This window comes from Hylobates moloch, unplaced genomic scaffold (genome assembly GCF_009828535.3).
Source record: "Hylobates moloch isolate HMO894 unplaced genomic scaffold, HMol_V3 SCAFFOLD_19, whole genome shotgun sequence".
Lineage (NCBI taxonomy): Eukaryota > Metazoa > Chordata > Mammalia > Primates > Hylobatidae > Hylobates > Hylobates moloch.
Window position 1 is genome coordinate 70,445,329 of NW_026652294.1, and position 25,817 is coordinate 70,471,145.

Here is a 25,817-nt window from a genome sequence, read left to right on the forward strand (position 1 = left end):
TCCAGGAAACCATTCCTACTTCCATTTTCTTTGCTTGGGTCAGTGCTTAAAATAATAGCAGCAAAAGCATGGCGAGGAAGGTCCCAGATAACTGGGAAGGAAGGGTAGATACAATGAATGTTTTATCTTAACTGACCTCCAAAATAAGCCATGACTATCTTTCTTTTTGGCGAGCCTGCCCGCCTATCCTTTCTCCAAATTAAAAGTCAACAAGCAAGCATTGATTGCACCTAATTTCATATGATACATCTTGTTTATCACTGATAGACAAATACCTTCCTCACAGGAAGTGGGTGAAGATGCTAAACATGCTCCAATAGAGGAGACTGGAATAAGAAATGCTGTTGACCACGGCAAAGGACATAGGGGCAAGTGACAGAGCAAGCGATGAAATAATGCATCCAGCACAATTCCATTTTTGCCTGGATGGCAGGATCCCATTGCCAAGTAGTCTTTTCTGTTTTTTTCCCGCATAGTTCCCTTTTTTCTTTTTCTAACTTTTATTTTAGGTTTGGGGGTACATGTGCAGGCTTGTTACACAGGTAAACTGTGTGTCATTGGGGTTTGGTGTACACATGATTTTGTTGCTCAAGTAGTGAGCATACACCCAATACGTAGTTTTTCAATCCTCCTTCTCCTCCCACCCTGCACCATCAATTATGTCTTGGTGTCTATTGTTCCCCTCTTTGTCTCCATGTGTGTTCATTGTTTAGCACCCACTTATAAGTAAGAACATGTGGTATTTGGTTTTCTGCTCCTGTGTTAATTTGCTTAGGATACTGGCCTACAGCTGCATCCGTGTTGCTGAAAAGGACAGGATCTCATTCATTTTTTGTGGCTGCATAGTATTCCATGGTATATATGCACCACCTTTATCCAGTCCACCATTGATGGGCATCTAGATTGATTCCAAACCTTTGCTATCGTGAAAAGTGCTATGATGAGCATATGCATGTATATGTCTTTATGGTAGAATGATTTCTATTCCTTTGAGCACGTACCCAGTAATGGGATTGCTGGGTTGAATGGTAGCTCTGTTTTAAGTTATTTGAGAAATCTCCAAACTGCTTTCCACGGTGGCTGAACTAACTTGTATTTCCACCAGAAGCGTATAAGTGTTCCCTTTCCAAAGCCTCACCAAAATCTGTTATTTTTTTGACTAATAATAGCCATTCTGACTGGTGTGAGATGGTGTCTTATTGTGGTTTTGTTTTGCATTTCTCTAACGATTAGTGATGCTGAGAATCTTTTCAAATGCTTGTTGGCTGCATGTATGTTGTCTTTGAAAAAGTATCTCTTCATGTCATTGGCTCATTTTTAAAAATGGGGTTGTTTTTTGCTTATTAAGTTCCTTATATATTCTGAATGTTAGGCCTTTGTCAGATGCATAGCTTGGAAATATTCTCTTCCATTCTATAGGTTGTGTGTTGATTCTGTTGATAGTGTCTTTTGCTGTGCAGTAGCTATTTAGTTTAATTAGGTTCCACTTGTCAAGTTTTATTGTTGTGGCAATTCTTTTTAGGATTTAGTGATAAACTTTTTCCCAAGGCCAGTGTCTACAACAGTGTTTTCTACATTTTCTTTCCAGGATTCTTATTGTTTGAGTTCTACTATTTAAATCCTTAATCTATTTTGAGTTAATTTTTGCATATAGTAAAATGTTGGGGTCAAATTTCAATCTTCTACATATGGCTTTCCTGTTACCCCGGCACTATTTATTAAATAGGGAATCCTTTTCCCATTGTTTGTCATTGTTAACATCATTGAAGATCTGATAGATGTAAGTATGTGGCTTTAATTCTGGGTTCTCTAATCTGCTTCATTAGTCTATGTAACTGTTTTTTATAACAACACCATGCTGCTTTGGTTACTGTAGCCTTGTAGTATAGTTTGAAGTCAGATAGTGTGATGCCTCCAGCTTTGTTCTTTTTGCTTAGGATTACTTTGGCTATTCGCGATATTTTTTGGTTCCATATGAATTTTAGAATATTTATAATTCTGTGAAAAATGACATTGGTGGTTTGATAAGAATAGTGGTTAATCTGTAGATTGCTTTGGGCAGTATGGCCATTTTAACAGTATTGGTTCTTCCATCCATAAGCATGGAATGTATTTTAATTTATTTGTAATATCTCTGATTCATTTCAGCAGTTTTTTAATTCTCCTTGTAGAGATCTTTGTAGAGACCTGCTTGTTTAGCTATATTCCTAATTACTTCATTTTTTTTGTGGTTATTGAAAATAGGATTGTGTTCTTGATTTGATTCACAGCTAGAACGTTGTTGGTGTATAGAAATGCTACTGAGTTTTGTACATTGATTTTGTATCCTGAAACTTTACTGACGTCATATATCAGTTCTAGGAGCCTTTTGGTAGAGTCTTTGGGGTTTTCTATGTATAGGATTATATTACTAACAAAGAGAGATAGTTTGACTTCTTCGTTTCCTATTTGGAGCATTTTATTATTTTTCCTGCCTGATTGCTCTGGTTAGGACTTCCAGTACTATGTTAAATAGGAGTGGTGAGAGTGGGTATACTTGTCTTTTTTCAGTTCTTAAAGGCAATGCTTCCAGCATTCTATTCTACTTTGGAAATCATTATTGGTCTGTTCAGGTATTAAATTTCTCCCTGGTTCAACCTTGGCAGATTGTACATTTCCAGGAATTTATTCATTTCTTCTGGATTTTCTAGTTTGTGTGCATTGAGGTATTCATAACACTCTCTGAGGTTTTTTTTTTTTTTTTTTTGGTGCATTTCTGTAGGGTTTGTGGTAATGTCTCCTTTGTAATTTCTGACTGCGTTGATTTGGATCTTCTCTCCTTTTTCTTTATTGATCTAGCTAGTAGTCTAACAGTCTTATTTATTGCTTTAGCAACCAACTGTATTAGTTCATTCTCATGCATCTAATAAAGATGTAATTGAGACTGGGCAATTTATAAAGGAAAGAGATTTAATTGACTCACAGTTACACTGGGCAGTGAGGTCTCAGGAAACTTAACAACCATGGTGGAAAGGGAAGCAAACATGTCCTTCTTCACATGATGGCAGCAAAGAGAAATGCTGAGCAAAAGCGGCAAATCCTTTTATAAAACCATCAGATCTCATGAGAACTCTCTTTCCCAAGAACAGCAGCATGGGGATAACTGCCCCATAATTCAATTACCTTCCACCTGGTCCCCCCTCCATGACATGTGGGGATTATGGGAACTACAATTCAAGATGAGATTTGGGTCGTGACACAGCCAAACCATATCATCAACTTTGTTTTGCTGATTGGTTGATCTTTTGTATGCATTTTCACATCTCAATTTCATTCAGTTCCACTTTGATTTTCTTTCTTTCTTTTCTTCTGCTAGCTTTGGGATTGGTTTGCTCTTTTGAATTCCCATAAGTGTGATGTTAGGTTGTTAATCTGAGACCTTTCTGTCTTTTTGATGTAGTTGTTTAGGGCTATAAACTTTCCTCTTAACACTTCTTTAGCTGTGTCCCAGTGATCATGTATGTTGTATCTTAGTTGTCATTTGTTTCAGATAATTTCTTGATTTTTGACTTAGTTTCATTTTTTACCCCGAAGTCATTCAAAAGCACGTTGTTTAGTTTCCATGTAATTGTACGGTTTTGAGATATCTTCTTGGTAACAATTTCTATTTTTACTGTGCGGTGGTCCAAGAGTGTGGTTGGCATGTGTATATTTAAGTTTGTTGAGAATTGCTTTATGGCAGAGCATATGGTTGATCTTAGATTACATGCCATGTGCAGATGAGAATAATTACATTCTTTTGTGGAGTGGAGTGTTCTGTTGATGTCTATTGGGTCTATTTGGTCAAGTGTTTTTAGTTACTAAATATTTTTGTCAGTTTAGTGCCTCAATCTGACACTGTGAGTGGGGTGTTGAAGTCTTTCACTATTATTATGTGGTTATCTACTTCTCTTCATAAGTATCTAAGAACTTGTTTTATGAATCTTAGTGCTCCATTGTGGTGTGCATATACATATTTAGGATAGTTAAGTTTTCTTGTTGAACTGAACCCTTTATCATTACATAATGCCCTTCTTTGTCCTTTTTGATCATTGTTGGTTTAAAGTCTGTTTTATCTGAAATAAGAATAGCACCTCCTGCTCTCTTTTGCTTTGCATTTGCATGATAGATCTATTGCTATCCCTTTAGTTTAGCCTATTGGTGTCATTGCATGTGAGATGGACATCTTAAAGACAACATTCAGTGGAGTCTTGCTTCTTTATCCAACCTGCCACTCTATGTCTTTTAAATGGGGCATTTAGCTTATTTATATTAAAGGTTAATATTGATATGTCAGGATTTTATCTTGTCATCTTGTTAGCTGATTGTTATATAGACTTAATTGTATAGTTGCTTCATAGTGTCAGTGGGCTATGTACTTAAGTACATAGTGTGAAAAATATGTTTTTGTGGTGGCAGATAAGGTTCTTTTGTTTCCATGTGTAGCACTCCCTTAAGAATCTCTTGTAAGGCGGGTCTGGTGGTAATGAATTCCCTTAGCCTTTGCTTGCCCGAAAAGAATTTTATTTGTCCTTTGTTATGAAGCTGAGTTTGGCTGGAAAAGAAATTCTTGTTGGAATTTCTTTTTTCTGAGGATGCTGAATGTAGGTCTCTGATGTCTTCTGGCTTTTAAGGTTTCTGCTGAAATGTTCACTCTTAGCCTGATGAGTTTCCCTTTGTACATGACCTGGCCCCTCTCTCTAGCTAACTTTAATATTGTTTCTTTCACACTGACCTTGGAAAATCTCACGACTGTATGTCTTGGAGATGGCTGTCTTATACAGTGTTTCACTGGGGTTCTCTGGATTTCCTGAATTTGCATTTTGACCACTCTAGCAATGTTGGGGAAATTTTTGTGGACAATATCCTCAAATTACGTTTTCCAAGTTGCTTTCTCTCTCTTCTTCTCTTTCTGGGGTGCCAACGAGTTGTAGGTTTGGTCTAATCCCATATATATCAGAGGTTTTGTTCATTTTATAAAATTCTTTTTTCTTTACTTATGTCTAATTGAGTTGATTTGAAGAACTGGTCTTTGAGCTCTGAGATGCTTTCCTCATTTTATTCTGTTCTGCTGTTAACATACTTCTAATTGTGTTATGAAATTCCTGTCATGAGTTTTTCAGCTCTCAACCAGTTTGTTTCTTTCTTAAAAGGGCTATTTGGTCTTTCAGCTGTCGTATTGTTTTATTGGATTCCTTAGATTCCTTGGGTTTCAAATTTTCCTGGATCTTAATGATCCTTGTGGCCATCCAGATTCTGAATTCTGTGTCTGCCATTTCAGTCCGGTTAAGAACCATTGCTGGGAAGCTACTGTGGTTGCTTTGAGGTAAGGGAACACTGTGGCTTTTAGAGTTACTAGAGTTCTTGTTCTGTTTGTTTGTTTATCTGTGTGCTCTACTGTTCCTTTAATCTTTGAAGTTGCTATCTTTGGATAAAGCTTTTTCCTTTTGTATTCTTTGATGCCTTTGAGGATTTGGCTGTGGTATATATATTGGGTTTAGTCAACTGGCTTTGTTTCTGGATGATTTCAGGGGGCCAAACACTCAGCTCAGCACTCCTAGGCTTTGTGCTCTCACCCTGGAGGGCTAGGACTAGACCTGCAGCTTTTTTCTCTGGCCCCTCAAGGTTAAGCACCTATTGTGCTTGAGGGGCTGAGGTGTTCCCTATCTGCTGACAACAACATTCAGATGAGGAATCTGGTGAAATCACTTCCGTGGGAAGGAGGTTGTTGGTGGAGGGCCCCAGTTGACCACTGCTAAGTCCCACAGGTGTGTGTGTGCACCTGTGGCAGTGACTGGCAGTTTCCACATGCACTGGCAAAACAGTAGGGGAGACTGAATGAGTGCGCACTGGCAGGAGAGGGCTGTAAGTGGGTGCTTGCCAGTCAGGGCCCATCTCCAGAAGTTCTCCAACTGTTAGATGGAGCTTGCCGGTGAAAGAACTATCATGGTGGCTGTTGGCAAGCACCTTGGCTGGTCAGCTGAGCCTGTGCTGCAAGTGGGTGGGACCAGGCAGGGACTGGAGGTGGGCTGGCAGACAGGAGAGTTCTCATATCAGACTGACTGCATCCCACAGGCCAAGATGGCCCTGTTCTGTCCAGGTCTGGCAGCCAAGAAAAGCTAAATCTTCCTACAGGATCATGGCAATCCTTGGGGGATGGGCACCTATGGCTGTGCTCTCCACTGAAGCAGTTCCCATGCCAAATCCTGTAGGCTTTGTGCTGGCTGGAGTTCTGAGTCTTTCTGCTTTCTGGGAAGTTCTTACTGACAGCTCAAATGTCCATGTGGGTCGTGGGGTCTCCTGCAACTAGGATTCCAGAGGGTTACGGTGAGAGTGAGCCACTTTACCCATTTCATTTATACCTTCCCCAGGAGCTGCATGGGGCCAGAAATGTGTCCTGGTTCTGGGCAACCCCATGCCTCCTTCCTTGGCAACCCCATGCTTCCTTCCCTTTCAGTCCAGGTTCTGCACCCTCCCTCTGTCCATTCTCAGTGACTTCTTTCCAAAAGATTTGTTCATAATGTGCCAGTTTACTTGATGGTCTGGTCTCTCTCAGTGGGAGAAGCTCTTCATGGCCGCATCTAGTTGGCTATCTTGGTTCAAGTCACCTTTTTTGTCTTTCTTAGTTGGACACTCAGAGCAATTTTTCCACCCCATAGAGCTCTGTCTTCTAATTGAGTCTCTGTATTATTGCTTTCCCTTTTACAATAAACCCTGGAAGTATATAAGTAGTAAGCTTCGTGAAGCAAAGAAAGGCAAAGGACCGAGGCTTCTAATTTTTATTCAATAACATTTAATTAAGTTATTCATCCAACACATACTCTGGAAAGAGATGGAAACATGAATAAAATTTAGTCCCAGATTATTGGTCTTCTAGGGCAGCCATCACAAAGTACCACAGACTGGGTGGCTTAAACAGAAAAAATGTCTTTTCTCTTAGTTCCAGAGGCCAGAAGTCTGAGATCAGAAAGTTGGCAGGATTGGTTTCTTCTGAGGCCTCTTTCCTCGGTTTGAGGATCACCCTCTTCTCTCTGCGTCTCCACATAGTCTTTTCTCTGTTCATGCCTATGTCCTTACCTCCTTTTCTTATGAAGACACCACTCACATTGGATTAAGTCCCACCCCAATGACTCATATAATCTTAATTTCCTGTTTTAAAGACCGTATCTTCAAATATAGTCTGAGGTACTGGAGAGAAGATTTTATCATATAAATTTTGGCGGGAGACTCTTTTCAGCCCATAATTCTGACCTATTGGTCTCCCTAGTCTATTTGGAAACAGACATGTGAAAAAATTATAATGAGATAATAAATGGTATAGAACATATATATATATATATATATATATGGCAATATTGGAAGACAGACGAAGAATCAACTAAACTGCGGCTTGTCTGATTGACTGGATACTCAATACATCTCTAAGATGCTCTTCTTTCCTGAGTGATTAATTAAGGATAATTAATGAAAACAATGCTAACAATTTTTACTCTGGTGTAAAAGCCAGCACATAAGCCAACATTCTCTAGCCTCATTTGCTTGAGTGGTATTGCTTTTATCTACAGCAAAAGGGAAGTCTTCTGGCTTCCTTGAACTGGAAGTTCTCCTGTCTGCCATCTGAAGCACTTAGCACCTTCCAATTCTGTGTTGGTGTTTTATGTCATCAGCACCAGAAACAAATCTTCCATTAAACCTCTGTGTGAGTGTGTCACCGTGACGACACTGCACAAAGGGAACTCAAAGTACTCTAAATTTGAATAAACCAGATAGGCAAAGACAAACAGATACTGGTAATTATAAAAATTGAAGAACTGCATCCTGGACAAAGCTAAGCAAAGGAAATAGCCAAGAAAATGGGATCCCAGAGCAAAGCTGCAAGGCAGCTGAGGACATGATTTTCAGGGAATTCCACATATCACTCAATCTCCATGGCCTAAGGTGGGAGAAAGCTTGGGGGTAGGCAAGTAGATGGGTTGGCCTATCCACCATTTTCTTCTTCTTTTCTCTTTCTTTACTCTCCTCTTATGGCTTGTCTTCTAATAAATACACAGATCAATCCAATCAGCTTCAAAATGAAAATACATATTTTATATATTTTTTCTATTCTCAATTGTATCATTTACATTCCTAAAGTGAGCTAAAAATGGACTATTATTGTAGCATGTGCAAAATTTGACATTTTGTGACTTTTAACTCATCTCCACTCTGATAAAAGTTGTGAAAGCCCAACTCAGAGAGAGATTAAACCCCACAGGACTAATGATAGTGGAAGGTAAGTGATACTGATCAATAAGACACAATTATAAAATAAAATAGAATGAGAAAATTCCTCTTTCTTTTGCAAACAGGTAATTATTTCAGATTTTCTTAACTGAGGAAGTACTGTGTTTGTCCCTGATTTGTTAGAATGAAGCAAATATTAATACTGTAAAACAGATGCCAAATAGTGTGGATTAAAAAGCTTTGACATGAGTTGATATAATGTAGATCTTATATTTATGATGTAATTGTGAATTATGCACTTTATTCATTGGTAATTAGAGAGCAGAACAGATGGAGAAGGTTTAGCTTAAAATGATACGTCCATTAAAATAACCTGCACTGCCAAGTGTCTATTCATGTTCATGAGTACAGCAAATTTGTTCTATGAAAATATGATTGGAAGATAAAGACTTGTTGTCATTGTGTTGGAGTCATCCATCTAATGATGAAAGCTAAAATCCTCTGTAAATGTCAAATCCACCTATTATCCTGTTTTGCTTTGCAGAGGGTCTTAACTAGACATTTTGGCTGTGGCAGAAATTCTAATATTGGCAACTCTGTTTTCCCATTATTTAGACATTACCATGAAGAAAATCAAACTAACCATCAAATGAAAATAACAATGTTGACGATTACTTTAAGTGTACATCTTTTAGTTTATTGTTGAAAGGACAGATGGCAACTACTTTTTAAATGTGAATATTGTATTTTTCTATTTTCACTAGACATGCTTGCTTCTACCCTCACGTATTTTCCCCAGCCTTTTTGGACGGCATCTAGAGGCTGCTTTTCCTTTCACTTTTAATCTGCCTTCACTGGGATGAAAAAAATTATGTAGTCCAGATTTCCCATGTGCTCTGCTTGAAGATAATGCCACATCGAATGAACCACAATTGAGGGTGGAGTGGGGCAGGTCCTCTCCCGTGTTGCTGGTGGGGCTGTAAACAGTGTGCTCTTCTGGGAAGGAATTTGGCAATATGTATCAGAAGCCTTAAATAATTCATCACCAGAAATTCCAATCCTGTGCATCTATCTTATGGACATATTCAAAATAGAGACAAATATACACAGGCCCAAGTACAGCTCCCCAAACACAAAACTTTTTACCTAAAAATGATCATGTTATTCCATATATAATAACTAATAATAGGAATAAACTAAAAGTCACATAGGGGAGATGGTTAAAAAAACTGTGGTATAGCTACATCTTACTCCTGGGTAGAAATTTAAATTATAAATGTGAAGACTGTGAAATAATACAGGAAAATGTTTATATTATAAAGTGGAGAAGAAAAATAAAACATTAAAATACTAGTAAATAAAAGTCAATAATGCTGAGTGCTTTTTTAATATACCAGGTACTGTTTTAAGCACTTCATAAAAAAGATACTATAAAATATATAAGCCACTGAGGTAAGTAGTTGTAGAGCTGGGAGGAGCTGGGATTTGAACTCAAGTACTCTGATTTCAGAGAACCTGCTTTCAATTTTTATGCGATACTACCTCTTCAGTAAGATAACAACTATGTAAAAACAATATGAAACCACACCCACATGCACAGCAGTGAAAAAAAAAAAAACCCATCATGCAGTTTTTTCATCAAGAGCTGCAGTCTATTTCCCCACCCCAAAATCCAAGGTGGCCTTGTGACTTGCTATGAAAATGAAATGCAGCGGAAGGAATTTTGTGTGACTTTCCAGGCTAGGCTGCAAGAGACTTTGCAGATTCCCCTCCACATTCTTGGAATGCTGCCCTGAGATAGCCATGCAAGGAAGATGGTCTACTCTAACAGGGGATGAGAGACCCTGTGGAGGAGAATTGAGGTGCCCTTGCCCCAGCCAGAACCAACTGCCAGACATGTGAGTGAGGCTATCCCGGGCCTTCTCCATCTCAACCAACCCAGCGGCTGAATGTAGTCACATGAGTGAGTCCAGGTGAAATGAACACACAAAATGCCAACTCAACCCATATAATCATGAAAACTTAATAATTCATTATAATTTTACTTCTTTTAGATTTTAGATCCTGACATTTGACATTCCTCTGGAATAAACTGGACAGTTTCCTCGGGTTTCTAAGACCAAGGTAGAAGTCTTCCTAAAAGAACTGATCCTTTTGAGACATTGCTACTGTGCCATTCCATGGTCACTTAAACTTTCCTGGATTGGGCACAGAGTGAATGACACAGAATTTTGTGAGCAGCTGTTGGGCAATTAAATGGTAAGGTGAAGAACCTGCAGTCTGGGTAACTGAAAAAATGCTATGAATATTTCTCCCCACCAGCAGTAAGAAGTGCTGAGTCAACTCTCAGGATAAACATGAAACTGGCGACCATTTCACATAGGACCATGTCTCTAATTACTAACCCTGTAATTTTATTGTTGGTGCCTCTTGCATATGAGAAGGAAGCTGCAATTCCACTAGTATCTGCTTATGCTCTGGCAATTCTGCCTCTCTTATTGAGCAATAGAAAAGTTGAAATTATAATCAGGGTGAGGCAAGGCAACTGTCAACAATCAAATTAGGAAGTGGGTATTTTACTAGAGAATTATGATGAAGATTAAAATGCTAAGCTGAAAGTCAATTGCAGTCAAGTAACTTTTGTTCTGTTGATCACTTTCTTCTCCTGGAAAGCTCCTTTGGCTTCCATAAGCATTTCTCATCACTTTCTTCTTCCTCTCTTGCCCTTCTAAGTACCTATCAATAATGTTTTTAATGATCATTCCAGAATTTTGGTTCGTATTCTTCTTACTCTACATACTCTCCTTGAGTGATATAACCAATTTCCGTGGTTTTAATTACTGATAAGTTCCCAGCTTGCATCTTTGGCTCCTGAATTATATTCAACTGTCCACCAGATATCTTTATCTGGGTATTTCCCAAGCACCACAATCTTGTCATGACCAAACAAAATTTATTTTTCTCCAAGATCCTCTCTACCATTATCGTCACTTAGCTTCTTAGCTTCTTTCCAAACTGTTACCTTCACATCTAATCAAGTTTTGTCCGTGTGTTTGCCTTAATATTCCTGAGATCAGCATCAAGTCCATTCCCTGTAGCACAGCACACATGGCTATTCAGGGTCTGGTCCCTGCATACCTTTTCAGCTTTCCTCTTGTCTCTCTTGTATCCTGAGCTATTCTTATATCCAGTGAATTTAAGACTGCAGTGGGCCTCACACATTTCTGCATTGCTATGTATATCACCCCCTATGAAGAATGCTCTTTCTTTCTGCCTTCCTCCAGCAGACACCTTCTCATCTTACAAAACTCAGTTCAGAGCAACTTGTTTGAAGAGGTTTCTCTGACCTCCCTTCCCTCCAGCTGTGTAAATTAGGTGTTTCTCCTCCCATAGTGCTTTATGCATGACTCTACCATTACATTTATTATATTGATTGCAATAGACTCTTTGCTTCTCTGCCTTGCCTAGAAGACCTGCCTATTTCCTGACAACAGGTACTGTGTGTTTTTATCTATGTACTCTATTATTTCATTTAATACTTGGCTGCTAGTAAATGCACATAGCAGACATTGTGGAATGGGTGAATGTGATGTAACCAATCTACAGGGATCTCTCTATTAGTGATTCAGCAGAGAGAGGTAGTAGCTCAGTGTGAGAGGATAGGGTGTGATAGACAAGTCACAGAGAGTTCATATATAAGACTGGGTGACTCAAGATGCTCAAATTTGGGGCTGGCCATATTTCAGCATAGGTTAATAATTTGTGTCCAAACCAGGATGCTAAGCCAGTCAACTACATGCCTATGATTTTGTTAGTCACATTCCAGATAGAACAAAGGGATCCTACCTTAGCTCCTGGTCATAGGGTCAGGTTGTCTCACTCCTTGAAACTTGCTGGTCTTGCAATCCCCAGGCAGTACCTACCACTTGCCACACAGACTGTTATAATTTCAAACCAACAGAACTATCTCCTCCCTGGGCTCTGGCAGTCATCATTTGAATCTGAGGGAACCTACTGGTCTCTACTCTCCCTGAGATCTCAGAATTCCCAGATTTATATTCTATGAGAAAAATATGGATCTACAATTATTCCTTTAAGGCATACTAAATCCTTTCATATGTGGTATTTGCCTCTTCACATTACAAACCTCCCTTCTGCCAGAGTTCTGGCAAAAGCCATTCAAGCTGCAGAGTTTATCTTCTCTCAGCTGTCTGTGCCATGTCATGGCCACACTTACTAACAGAAAAAGAAGACATATGTTTGCAGGCTGCATCTATCTCTAGGATATAGCTCTGTTTTTTCTGCCAAAGCCATTTACATTGATTTAAATCACCAAACCATCAGTCTACACTGCCTGGGGCAGCCGAGATCCATACAGTACTAACATAGGTGGTAGAAGGTTTGAACACAAGTAAATAAGACACATAATCCTGATGGAACTTAGAATCTCCACAAGGATAAAGAACATACTAAATATACAGTAAGTAACAGAGTAAGAGAGGATATGTTAAATTGCTTGAGTGTTTATGGGTCAGGCCCTTACCCGTGACACGTTTGATTTAATCCTTATAACCATTCTGCGAGGTAAAGTATTATTAGACTACAATGATAGGTGAGGAAATTAAGAATCAGAGGGGAGAGCTAAGCTTCCCAGCATCATGCAGCTAGAACTCAGGCCTATGCCGTGATTTAATCACAATGATGATTTTCCTCCTAGAGCCATAGGAGTTTGGAAGAGGATGCAATTGCTCTGTCTTGGAGTGCTTGCACAAGTCTTCACAGAGGTGGTGAAATAAAATCTAGGCCTTCAAAAATAACCGGGATTTAGAGAAGTGGAAAGGCAAAATAAGACATTTGGGGCAGCAAATATCTTTAATTGCATCCTATTGTAAAACAAAGGATGGTGATGAAGCTAAGGATTCCTTGGCCATCCAGAGAGCCCTAAGAATTCCCTCTTCCAAAATAAAATTCCTCCAACCTGTAGCTCAAATAACTTGCTTGAGTGTTTTTCAATCCACTGTAACACCAGGGTCACCTGGCAGCTCTGGGGACCATAAACTGAGAGAATATTTGCAACTTTACTCTGCTCTGATAACTCTGCTTGTTCTCTCAGTCTGTCAATTTGATATCCTCCACTAACACTGAACAGGATTTAAAATAAATGTATCAAATAGCCATTGCCTGCAGTTTATGCAATATAAAAATGAAATCCTCTTGAAATAAAACTAGCTGAAGAGACCAGCCATTAAATAAATACAGGTACTTTTTTCGTGGTCAACAAGCATGGCATTAAGCTCTGAGAGGTCTTTGCTAATGTGAGTCAAATGCTGACTGATTGGGAAAAGCTTAATATTTAGATCATGAGGCTTTTATCCATAACTGAAGAGGCCAGAAAGACTCACTGTGGTATTTGAGCTATGGCTTTGTTTGCTTGGTGAAATGAGTTCATGGCAATGTCTTCTTGAGTACGCCTTGGCAGTGAATCTGAATTTCCTCCCAGTACAGGTTGTAGCTGAACAAACTCTACCATAACTATCTGATTTTCTGGATAGAACAAAAAGTGTTGAATAATTGGCTAGGGAATCCAAATATCAGAAATTTTCTGGGCGCGGTGGCTCATGCCTGCAATCTCAGCACTTTGGGAGGCCGAGGTGGGTGGAACACAAGGTCTGGAGTTCGAGACCAGCCTGGCCAATATGGTGAAACCCTGTCTCTACTAAAAATACAAAAATTAGCTGGGTGTGGTGGTGCACTACTCAGGAGGCTGAGGCAGAAGAATAGCTTGAACCCGGGAGGCAGAGGTTGCAGTGAGCCGAGATCTCGCCATTGCACTCCAGCTTGGGCGATGGAATGAGATTCTGTCAAAAAAAATAAAAGGGAATCTATGCTGGCCTACATCTTTGTCTCACAAGGGACTGAAGGGATTGAGGTTTGCTCTATAAGCCGGCTCTTGTAACTATGTCTTTCTTTAAAAACATTTTCCCCAATTCTGTCTTCACTTCATTAATTTCAATTAGTTTTTAGACCAATTAATATAAGTATCATTTATTCTCTTTTCAGGGCAATAAGAAATCAAAAGCCTGCACCATAAGTATTTTATCTGACTTCAGCCCCAGCCCAGGTCATTGTGGAACTCTGCTTCCATCAATAACCTCTGCTTCTGTAGCTTATGGCTTCTTGTCTTTTTCCATGTTTAGAAAGAACCACCAAGTGACTAGACCACAGGGTATCTGTTCTTTCAAGTGTCTATATTGACTCAAGCCGTGCTATTAGGGGCACATACCTATCCAACCCACCACAAGGACCACCCTGCTTGCCCTGCTGTCAGCTCCCTTTTTAAGGTAAAATGGACACATACCAGCACATCTGCTTTCCTAACCATTCTTGCCAGCAGCTTCATGTGAAAATGAACATTAAAAGACAGGATTAACTTAAATGAGACAACCTATATTGAACAGTTAGTACTATGCCTAGAGAATAGATTTTACTCAAGGGCTTAGAAACTTCCCAGAACTTCTTGGAGACTTAACACATTTGACCCTAACAGTGAATGCAGGGTTGCATTTGCATCCACCTGTAGCCTACACTTGTCCATCTGATAATCTATCAACTAAACTAAGCACTGGAAAATCTTGTAAAATTCTCAGTTTCTCTGAAAAGGCATAATTTCTGGAGGTGCAGACATGACTATCAGAATTAAACCACCAGAACTTCCTCAAAGGGCGGAAGTACATCAAACTCACTTGGCAAGATACTTGTGGCTTAGAGGAAATTTAAAATCCATGGGCTACTCTCCATTTAACTCCACAAGTTATTCACATTTATTTGTTGGCGGTTCACTGGAATTGGTCTATTCCTGAAATTGAAGGACTAATAGGACTCATTATAGTCCAGGATGCTTCCTTTTCATGGGCCCTGCCTAGCACAGGGCAGTAAATCATTAATTTAAAATCGGTCTCTGAAAAACATAGGGTGATAAAGCAAAGAAGATGTAAGCCAAGTTGCCTTTATGTTCAAATCTCTGTTATTTACATTTAAACTCCTTTTCCCTCCTACTCCTGAATTTTATTGTAGGGGTATGTGTGTGTGTGTCTGTGTGTGTGTTTACGTGTGTGTGTGTGTGTGTGTGTGTGTGTGTGAGAGAGAGAGAGAGAGAGAGAGAGGTGAGGGAAGAGAGATGTTTTGGTAATTGAGTTAAAAAATGTGTCAATCTTTCTGTCTGAAGTAGTTTTCTAGTGTGGCTGGAGATGAATGCTGTAGAGATAGAACAAAGTTGTCTTTAGGAAGCAGCACAGAGGGGGACAGAAGGTGGTGGGGATGGCAGAGGTGACTTGCATGCTTGCCATTTACCTTTTCCTGTAAATCACCAGTCACTACTTCTGGTTTCGCCCCAGTACTGTGCTTGCTCTGTGGTCTTGGCTAAGTCAGATGACCTTTGATTGGTCTTCTCATCTGTAAAATAGGGTTAATGCCTTACTGGGTCATGGTAAGAATTAAGTGACAGACCATATGTGATAACCTATTTTAAATTAATGGTTTACTTCCCTGTGCTAGGCAGAGCCCATGAAAAGGAAGTATACTGGACCACAATGAGCCCTGTTATGCTTTGGTTGGCAGATTCTTGTTGCATATCAAGTGCTCAATACATATTAGTTTCTTCCTCCAGGAAACTCAAAAGCAAAGTTTGTGAGAATGTTCCATTATACTGAAGGACACTTAAAGGCATATATCAAATTCCAGCTCTTCCACTAGAATGTCAGCATGTTGTTAAATGTGCTGTATCTGTGCAAAGAGAATGAATTGAAATGGTTCATGCAAATCCTATTGAGATTAAAAAAAAATCAAAACTTCAGGCAGGATATACAAAGAAGATGATTTCCTTTAGATCTGAAGCCTGATTTTCTTTCAACCCTCTCTGATTTCTTTTAAGCTCTGGGTACCCAGACATATGCATATATTTTGGCTGCTTGGAATCATAATTTGTTTCTCTGGTGACTTGGCACTCTTCTTTTTCCAGATTTCTCCTTTCTTCTCTTTTAATAGAAGCACTGCCATTCTTCCTTCAAGTAATAGAAGTAATAGGTGCTTGATACATATCCCCAGCTATGACCTGTGGTTAGTTGGCTGGCTTTTCCTCCTTTGTCTACCCATGGGTAGAATATGTTCTTTTTATGATACATGAATTTGAGATTGCATAACTTTTGATGCAATTCCTTTATGGCTTTACTGGGTAATGGGTGAAAGGACTGGAAATAATATTTGAGGAAAGAAGGAATGGAAGCATTTCTAATTCCATGAAAGACTTGATTTAGAATATTTCCCTCTGGTCCTATCTGGAGAGTGCTGCTGCAGTTATAGATTGCTTTGATAAAGGCTTTCTTTAAAATGCACTGAAGTGAATTCAGAATTTCAGAATTCCATTTTTTTCAAAAAGTGAAATAAGTAAAGAACACGTATATACTTTGCTCATTTACTAGTTAAAAGGTTTCAGCAAGATTTCAAAGAAATAATTTAGAGATAGTTAAAACCGAGGCTACATAATAGGTATGTACTTGGTGCTATATTTTACTTCATAAACTATTGATGCTTAGCCTTATCACAAGTCCAGCTGGAAATCCACGGAACTTCTACATTCTTATAATTTGCATATTTGTTAATATATTCCTATTAGTGCTAAAAATAAAATATAAATTTATCAAATGACTGTCAGGCTCTGTTCTAAAAGCTTTATATATATTATTTAATGCTCCCATCAATACTTTAATGAAGGTATTATTATCATTCCCATTTTATAGATAAGACTACTGAGGTATTAAATAATAAGACAAACAGATATTACATTTTACAGCCAGGATTCAAATCAAGCTAAGTCCAGGTATTTGCTGCAATCACTAGTTCCCCATTGTGCCAAGATATGTTTTAGACAAGAGTATCATTGTCCAGTCCTTTTTATTACAAAGATGCTAACACAAGTAAGAATGTATAGATTGGGTTTACATGTCTTTATTGCACGTTTTGTAGACTGATTGCAAAACTGACCTACATTTTCTGCACTTCCTCATATTCACATCCCTTAGTAAAGACTTTGCAACTACTCCCACGAGGAATCTTTTCCCTTATCCCTCCTGGAAACCAGACTAGGTTTATGTCTTGCTTTGATCAATACAATGTGGAAGAAGTATAGTGGGCCAGTTCTCAGTCTATACTTCAAGAGGCATTGAGCCTTCCATTCTAGTTTTCCCTCTGATCCTTGCCACACCATGAGATCCAGCCTGAGACAGTCCACTGGAAGACAAGATATCGTGTTGAATAAAGTCATCCCCTTGACAGACCTCCCAGAACCCCCAGGCTCTGGCTGGCCTGCCACCTGACTGCAGACATGAGCAAACCCAGCAGAGATCAGCTGAGCCTAGCCCAGCTCAGCAGCACAGCCTTTCTAGCTTCTAAAACCACCAGAAATAATGAAGGGTTATTGTTTTCAGCCAGTGAGTTTTGGGCGGTTTGTTATACTGAGGGCTAGCCAGTACAGTGCCGATCTAATTGGAGGTATTTTTGTTAGTGTGTTTATGCCTTTGATTGGAGAGTTCTAGTAAGTTCAAATCTCTTAATCAACCTCCTCACTGAAAAAGAAAACACAACTTAAGACAAAAACCAGAATTCACTTTGGGAGGCCGAGGTGGGTGGATCACGAGATCAAGAGATTGAGACCATCCTAGCCAACACGGTGAAATCCCGTCTCTACTACAAATATAAAAAGTTGGCCAGGCATGGAGGCAGGTGCCTGTAGTCTCAGCTACTCGGGAGGCTGAGACAGGAGAATCACTTGAACCCAGGAGGCAGAGGTTGCAGTGGTCTGAGATTGCGCCACTGCACTCCAGCCTGGTGACAGCAAGACTCTGTCAAAAAAAACAAAAAAAAAAAAACAAAACCCAGAATTCAAAAAAACTGAAACAAAATAAGAAAAAACAAGTTCCAAAGAGATTAGTAACTTTCATTCATAGCTCCGTATTCCCTGCCCATGGCCCTTCTTGCTATTGTTCAGTTTCTATCAGTTAGGATTTATTAAAGGCTATTTTAAAGCTGCAGGTTAGAAACAGCCTAAATGTCTAGGTATAGAAAAACCATACTAAATCGCATCACCAGAAGTAAGACTTTAGCACATTTTAAAATGCTGAGCATGTATACACAACCTCGATTCTTTTTTTTTTTTTTTTTTTGGTGATTGTCCAGACACATGACACTTGCTTTTTATTCTTCTATTGAGACCTTATGAATGGATGTGAAATATGATTGCCAACTAGGCTTAGCAGACCTTATAAAAGGAAAGCATTGTGGGACTTATCCATCAACTTAACACTCCCATCCCCCTTAAATCATAGAAATTCTAGAACTAGTATTTATTAGCTTGTCCTTTCTGTACATCAATTACCTTAGGCCCTATATGCCGCAGCTCCATCAAAAGCATTAAATAGTTCCCAGTGGCAAATTCCTGGTTATCTTTAGCTCATGCTGTTAAGTAAGTTTCCACAGTCTTTATAGCTCCAGCTTTTATTGTATTTTTTAAAAGACTTGGTTTCAGCTGTTAAAGCTCAAGACGTTGACTTAAAGGGAAATACTTGCCAGCGTGTGGGTGTAGAATTTGACTTTTCAGCTTTACGAAGGCCGGTGGCTTGGGGCATCCCTGCTATACTGGAGAGCTTTCCAAAAGCTGATTGCCTGGGTTTCCGATGTTAACATATTACATCTATGTTTCTAACAAATTGATTAGCCCTTCAACCTTGCAGTGTCCTTAACCAGTTATCTGGCCTGCCTCAGCTTTCTTTATTGGGAGGACTTTATGCTTTACAAGCAAACTTTCTGCATCTTTTGAGTTTGCTATTTTCTGGATGGTGGGAGTAGGGGTGCAAGCCCGTCCGTAGCTCCCCGCATGCCTAACGCCATCTTCACACTGTCCCTGTTCCTTTCGTCTCTGAGCTCTTAATATGACCAGAGTAACGCTCCTATGTAAACCTGGTTGTGGTTGCAAGATTCTGTTACTTCCTCTACTTTTCTCAACAATATGAAATTTGCTGCTTTGAGAGGAAATTACTGTTTTAGAAAGAGGGAGGGACAATTAAACTCGGCCACCATTGTGAGGTGACGTAATGTCTGCAAGGTCCTACTGGGAGTTTTACAATTGTTGAACTGTCTATCTTGATTTCTCAGTCAATACAGCAAAGTAAAACAATTCATTAAGAATATCATAACTTACTTTCACAAAATTCTGTAACCTTTTTCTTACAATTCTATTTTCTTTAGGTAAGGGATTTGTGAACTGCTCTAAATAGTAAAATAGGTCAATCAGTAAACTAATGATTCCCCTACCTGCATCATGAAAGTTCTATTAGTATTGCAATTTGCCATTTCCTTCATTTAGTTATTTTGGGAAAAGCTCTGTCTTGCATTGCTATAGCTTTTCTTCCAGGTGATTCATTTGTTTTATTTCCTAAATAATTTATATGCCTACTTAAAGCCTACTATACCAAGTTGGCTAATTTTTTTTCTCTCTTTTGTGTGTGTATTTATTTTCTTAAAGCAATGGTCTATAAAACTTGAATACCCTTAAGCACACTCCACAAATATATTGATATTTATTTAAAATATATATTTCTATATAATATACATTTAATATATAAAAATGAATGTATCATGAACATTGTAAAACATCATAATATTCCTCATGAATATCTTACACATCGTATCCAAAACATAACCAGGAAGAATTTGTTAGAAATCATAAGTACTTTGCATCTTTATCAGTCAATTGACGTTATAGATCAAATGCCTTTTTTTTTTTTTTTTTTTTTTTTTTGAGACAGAGTATCGTTCTGTCACCCAGGCTGGAATGCAGTGGCACAATCTCAGCTCACTGCAACCTCTGCCTCCTGGGTTCAACTGATTCTCCTGTTGCAGTCTCCCGAGAAGCTGGGATTACAGGTGTGCACCACCATGTCCCACTAATTTTTTGTATTTTTGGTAGAGACAGGGTCTCACCATGTTGGCCAGGCTGGTTTTGAACTCTTGAGCTCAAGTAATCCACTCACCTCGCCCTCCCAAATTGCTAGGATTACAGGTGTGAGCCACTCGCACACGACCCAAATGCTTTTATTTTTATATACATGTGTAAGAAGGAAAAAGGGAGTGTACTGGAAACAACTGTACATATATAAATTAACTCCATTTTAAAAAGCCACATTAGAAATATTTGATAAATTTAAATACATTTTCCAAGCTGTGGTCATCTTCACAACCTACACACATATACATTTTGGTCTACTGATTTCCAACTTTAGTCTGTATAAATCACTTGGTAGGAAAAAATTATATATATTACACACACACACACATATATACACACAAATACATACATACATATAAACATACATATAATCATATATATATATATAAAAGACATATGTCTATATGTATATATACACATATTCAGGAAATTTGGTGCAACACCCAGGATCACCAGGTTAATATATTAAAGATGAATTAGAGATTCATCTTTGATAAAGATGTATGCATTCTTCTGATTCCAAAGGAAACAATGTGTGCATTAAATTTTTTTCTTAATTCTTTAAGAAATATTTATTTAAATTTTTAAAGGGATTATTTGAGAAACATGAAAACATGACAGAACATTTCACTGACCACTATACACGACAAAACAGGTAATGATGACATATGTATTTTTGTAATCATAAACATTCAGTATGCTAATGACAGTTACATGGGTATAACGTTTATGAGCAGAGGAGTCACACTCAAAGAGATATAGATCAAAAAGTGAAAGCTATAAATAAGTATCACTATGTTTGGTAATTGTGTGCACCCAGCTTTATAATTGAGGTCATCTGAAATACTGTGATGGACAACCTAAGTCTTTCGATGATATTCATCCAAAACTACAGTGGGTCACCACTGCTTATGCAGCCACTCAAAGAGTTGAAATATTAAGAAATTTTATCTTTCACAAATTCAGATGTGCAAAGAGGACACCTCTTCATTTTTTGAGGAAGTTTAGACATTTTTATGTACATGCACAGTGCTTGCACACAAAGCCAACATTGTGATAATTCACTTTCATGGAGTCAAATTTGCAAAAAACAATGCATAAAATGAATTAGGACTCTCTAAAGGTCCTTACAATTTCTACTTCCAGTATTGAAAATGATGCAAAAATTAAATGCATAGCAAACAGGTGCTATGTGTGAAGGGGCAGAAGTCACGCAGGATTGACTAATTTGGCAAGGTAGATTTCTTGTATTTTTCACCTGCATTTTCAGTTCATCTATGATCTTCAAAACATTCACTGCACTTGTATTTGGAGAGTGACTGTGGTCTATAAATTTTATAAATATGTGTTGCCCATTAGAAAGTCTGGTTATTGTTCAGCTATTGCCATTAAGGAATTTTCTGCTTTTGCAGCACCAATAATCATTAGCCTTTAAACTTTTATCTTTCACCATCAAGTAGCCTTGTCACTTAACTTATCATGGCCTTTTTCTGAGGGAACAATTTTACAGATCTCTTCTGTTCTGTCATAAAGGAATACAATAAAAAGAAATGATATTCAGCTTCCCCAAGACCAAATGCAAACTATTCCTCTGACTAACGGCTAATATCCAGTATCTACAAAAAACTAAAAAACCTCAACAAGAAGAAAAAAAACCTGTTAAAAAGTGGGCAAGGGACGTTAACATACATTTTTCAAAAGATTAATACAACCAGCCAAAGATGAAAAAATTTTCAATATTCCTAATCAAAGAAATGCAAATCAAACCCACAATGAGATACCATCTTTCGCCAGTCAGAACAGCTATTACTAAAAACAGCAGATGTTAGGAAGGATGTGGAGAAAGGGGAACGCTTATATGCTGTGGGTAGGAACGTAAATTAGTACAACTTTTATGGAAAAGTATGGGGATTTCTCAACTAAAAATAGAACTGCCATTTGATCCAGCAAGTCCATTATAGATTATCTTTGCAAAGGGAAAGAAGAAATTATATCAAAAAGATACCTTGCACTCATATGTTTATCACAACACTATTCACAGTACCAAAGATTCTACCTAAGTGTCCATCAACCCAGGGTTGGATAAAGAAAATGTGATATATACATATATGCACCATGGAATACTACTCAGCCCTAATAAAGAATGAAATCATGTATTTTGCAACAACATAAATAGAATTGGAAACCATTATCCTAAGCGAAATAACTCAGAAACAGAAAGTCAAATGCTTCATGTTCTCACTTATACATGTACGTCCATACATACCCATTGTTTAGCTACCACTTATAATTGAGAACATGTAGTATTTGGAATAACAGAAATTATTGAATGGAATAATAGATAACGGAGACTACAAAAGGGGGCAGGGTTGAAAAATTATCTGTTGGGTACGATATTCACTACTTGGGTTATGGGTACACTAAAAGCCCAGACATCACCACTATGCAATATATACGTATGTATGGAATTTGCACTTGTACTTCCTAAATATATAAAAAGGAAAAAAAAAAGAAACTTCTGATGGACAGTGCTGGACTGTGACATTCAAGAACAGTTTTAAACCAATAAATATAAACCCAAGAGTCATTTAAATAATGCCATGATGTGTGAAAGATAGAGGAGAATGTGTAAGAAGTGATGCTATTTAACATTCATAAAACATGCATAGAAATAATAACGAGGTACTTATATTAATATCAAAAAGTTATTACATCTGTATGTTCCATTTGTATTGCCCAGTTCATGCTTGGAATAACACTTTCTACTTTAATTTGTATAGCACAGTATCAAGTAAAGAAAGTTACAGAGGCTAGCATGTAGGACTACATGCAAAAATGCTCTCCAAAATTGTATTAAGCGATATAAATGTTTTAAAATAAATTTCACCATATATAATTAAGGTAACAACATGACGCCATGGGACACATATAGATATATAAAGATTACTATGATGAAACAAATTAATCCATCATCTCACATAGTTACAATGTTTTTGGGCAAGAGCAGCTAAAATCTACTCATTTAGCATGACTCCCACGTACAGTACAATTTTAATATCTACTGTCTTCGTGTTGTATATTGTATCTCTAGACTTGTTCATTCCCTGTATTTGCTGCCTTGTGTCCTCTGACCTACACTCCCCAATTTCCTATGTCACTTCCCCCACAGCGTTTTAGTCTCTATCTCTGTACTATATAAATGTTTTAATAGATTAAATCTTTAGATAAACAAAAATGAAACAACACATCAAAACTATCTAACAAGCAGCATAAGCAGTTATAAGAGGGAAATTTATACAGAATGCCCACATTTTAAAAAGAGCATGATCTCAAATAAAGAGCCTGATATTATACCCTAAAAGACTAAAAAAAGATAAAGACAAACTAAGCCCAAATTTAGTAGAAGAAAGGAAATTACAAAGATCAGATCAGAAATAACTAAAATAGAGAATAGAAAAAAAAGAGAGACTAGAAAAACAATATAAAAGATAAATAAAACAAAAAGTTGTGTTTTTTGACCAAATAACAAAATCAACAAAGCTTTAGCTAAACTAAGAAGAAAGAGATAAAAAGAAATCAGAAAGAGGAAAGGTTACAACTGATATTACAGAAATGCAAGGAATCAAAAGAAACTACTATGAACAATTATCCACCAACAAACTGGAAAACCTAGATTGCAACAAAAACAAAAATGACAGGTGGGAACTTATTAAAGAGCTTCTGCACAGCAAAATAAAACTATCATCAGATAAACCAGACAACCTACAGAATAGGAGAAAATATTTGCAAACTATGCATGTAACAAAGGTCTAATATTTGGAATCTATAAGGAACTTAAATCAGGAAGCAAAAAGCAAATAACCCCATTAAAAATGGGCAAAGGACATGAACAGAGACTTCTTAAAAGAAAACATGCATGCGGCCCACAAGCATCGGAAACAATGTTCATCATCACTTGTTAAAGAAATGCAAATCAAAACCACAATGAGATACCATCTCATGCCAGTCAGAATGGTTATTAGAAAGTCGAAAAACAAGAGATGCCAGAGGTTGCATAGAAAAGGGAACACGTACACTGCTGGTGGGAATGAAATTAGTTTAGCCACTGTGGGAAGCAGTTTGGAGATTTCCAAAGAACTTAAAACAGAATGACCATTTGACCTAGCAATCCCAAATATATATACCCATATCTCTTTGGGTATATGCCCAAAAGAAAATAAATAATCCCACCAAAAAGACGCATGCACACTATGTTCATCACAGCACTATTCACAATAGCAAAGATGTGGAATCTACACAGAATACAATGGGACCCTTATTTCACAACATAGGCAAAAAATAAACTCAAAATTGATCAAAGACTTAAAAGTAGGAAATGAAATAGTAAACTTCTAGATGAAAACATAGAAAAAAAATCATTGACATTTGTCTGGGCAATAATTTTTCAGATATGATCCCAAAAGCAGAGACAACAAAAGCAAAAATAGGTAAGTAGAATAACATCAAACTAACAAACTTCTACAGAGCCAAGGACACAATCAATAAAAATAAAGAGACAACCCATGGAATGGGATAAAACATTTGCAAGTCATATGTCTGATAAGGTATTAAGCTCCAAAATACATAGGAACTCAAACAACTTGTTATCAAGAAAACAGCCGATCAAAAAATAGGCACAGAACCTGAATAGGTATTTCTCAAAAGAAGATATACAAATGGCCAACGAGTATATAAAAGTATGCTCATCATCACTAATCATTAGGGAAGTTCAAATTACAGCCATAAAGAGATATCACCTCACACCTGTTAGGATTATTATCAAAAAGGCAAGAGATATAACAAGTGTTGGTGAGGATGTGGAGAAAGGAAAGCCCTGTACACTGCTGGTGGGAATGGGAAAACAGCCATTATGGAAAACAGGATAGAGGTTCCACAAAAAATTAAACACAGGATTATCATCTGATCTAGCAATCCCATTACTAGGTATACATTCAAAGGAGATGAAATTAGTGTCATTACAGCATTATTGAAACTAACCAAATATGCATTCCATTATACATATATTCTACATTTTCTTCATTCATCCATCAATGGACACAGTAACCTAAGTCCACTGATGGATGAATGAATAAAGAAAATGTGGTATATATGTGCAACGGAATGCTATTCAGCCTTAAACAAGAAGGAAATGCTGTCATTTGCAACACCATGGATGAACTTGGAGGACATTATGCTTGGTGAAATAAGCCAGGCACTGAAAGGCAAGTACTGCATGATCTTACTTATATAAGGAATCTTACAACATTGAACTTGTACAAGTAGAGAGTAAAAGGTGGTTGCTAGGGGTAAGGGTAGGGGTGGGGCTGGATATAGGAAGTTGTTGGTCAAAGGATTCAGTTTTACTTAGGATGAGTAAGTTCTAGAGATTTATTGTACAGCATGGTAACTATAGTGAATAATAATGTATTGTATACTCAAAAAGTGCTAAGAAAATAGACTTTAAATATTCTCACCACAA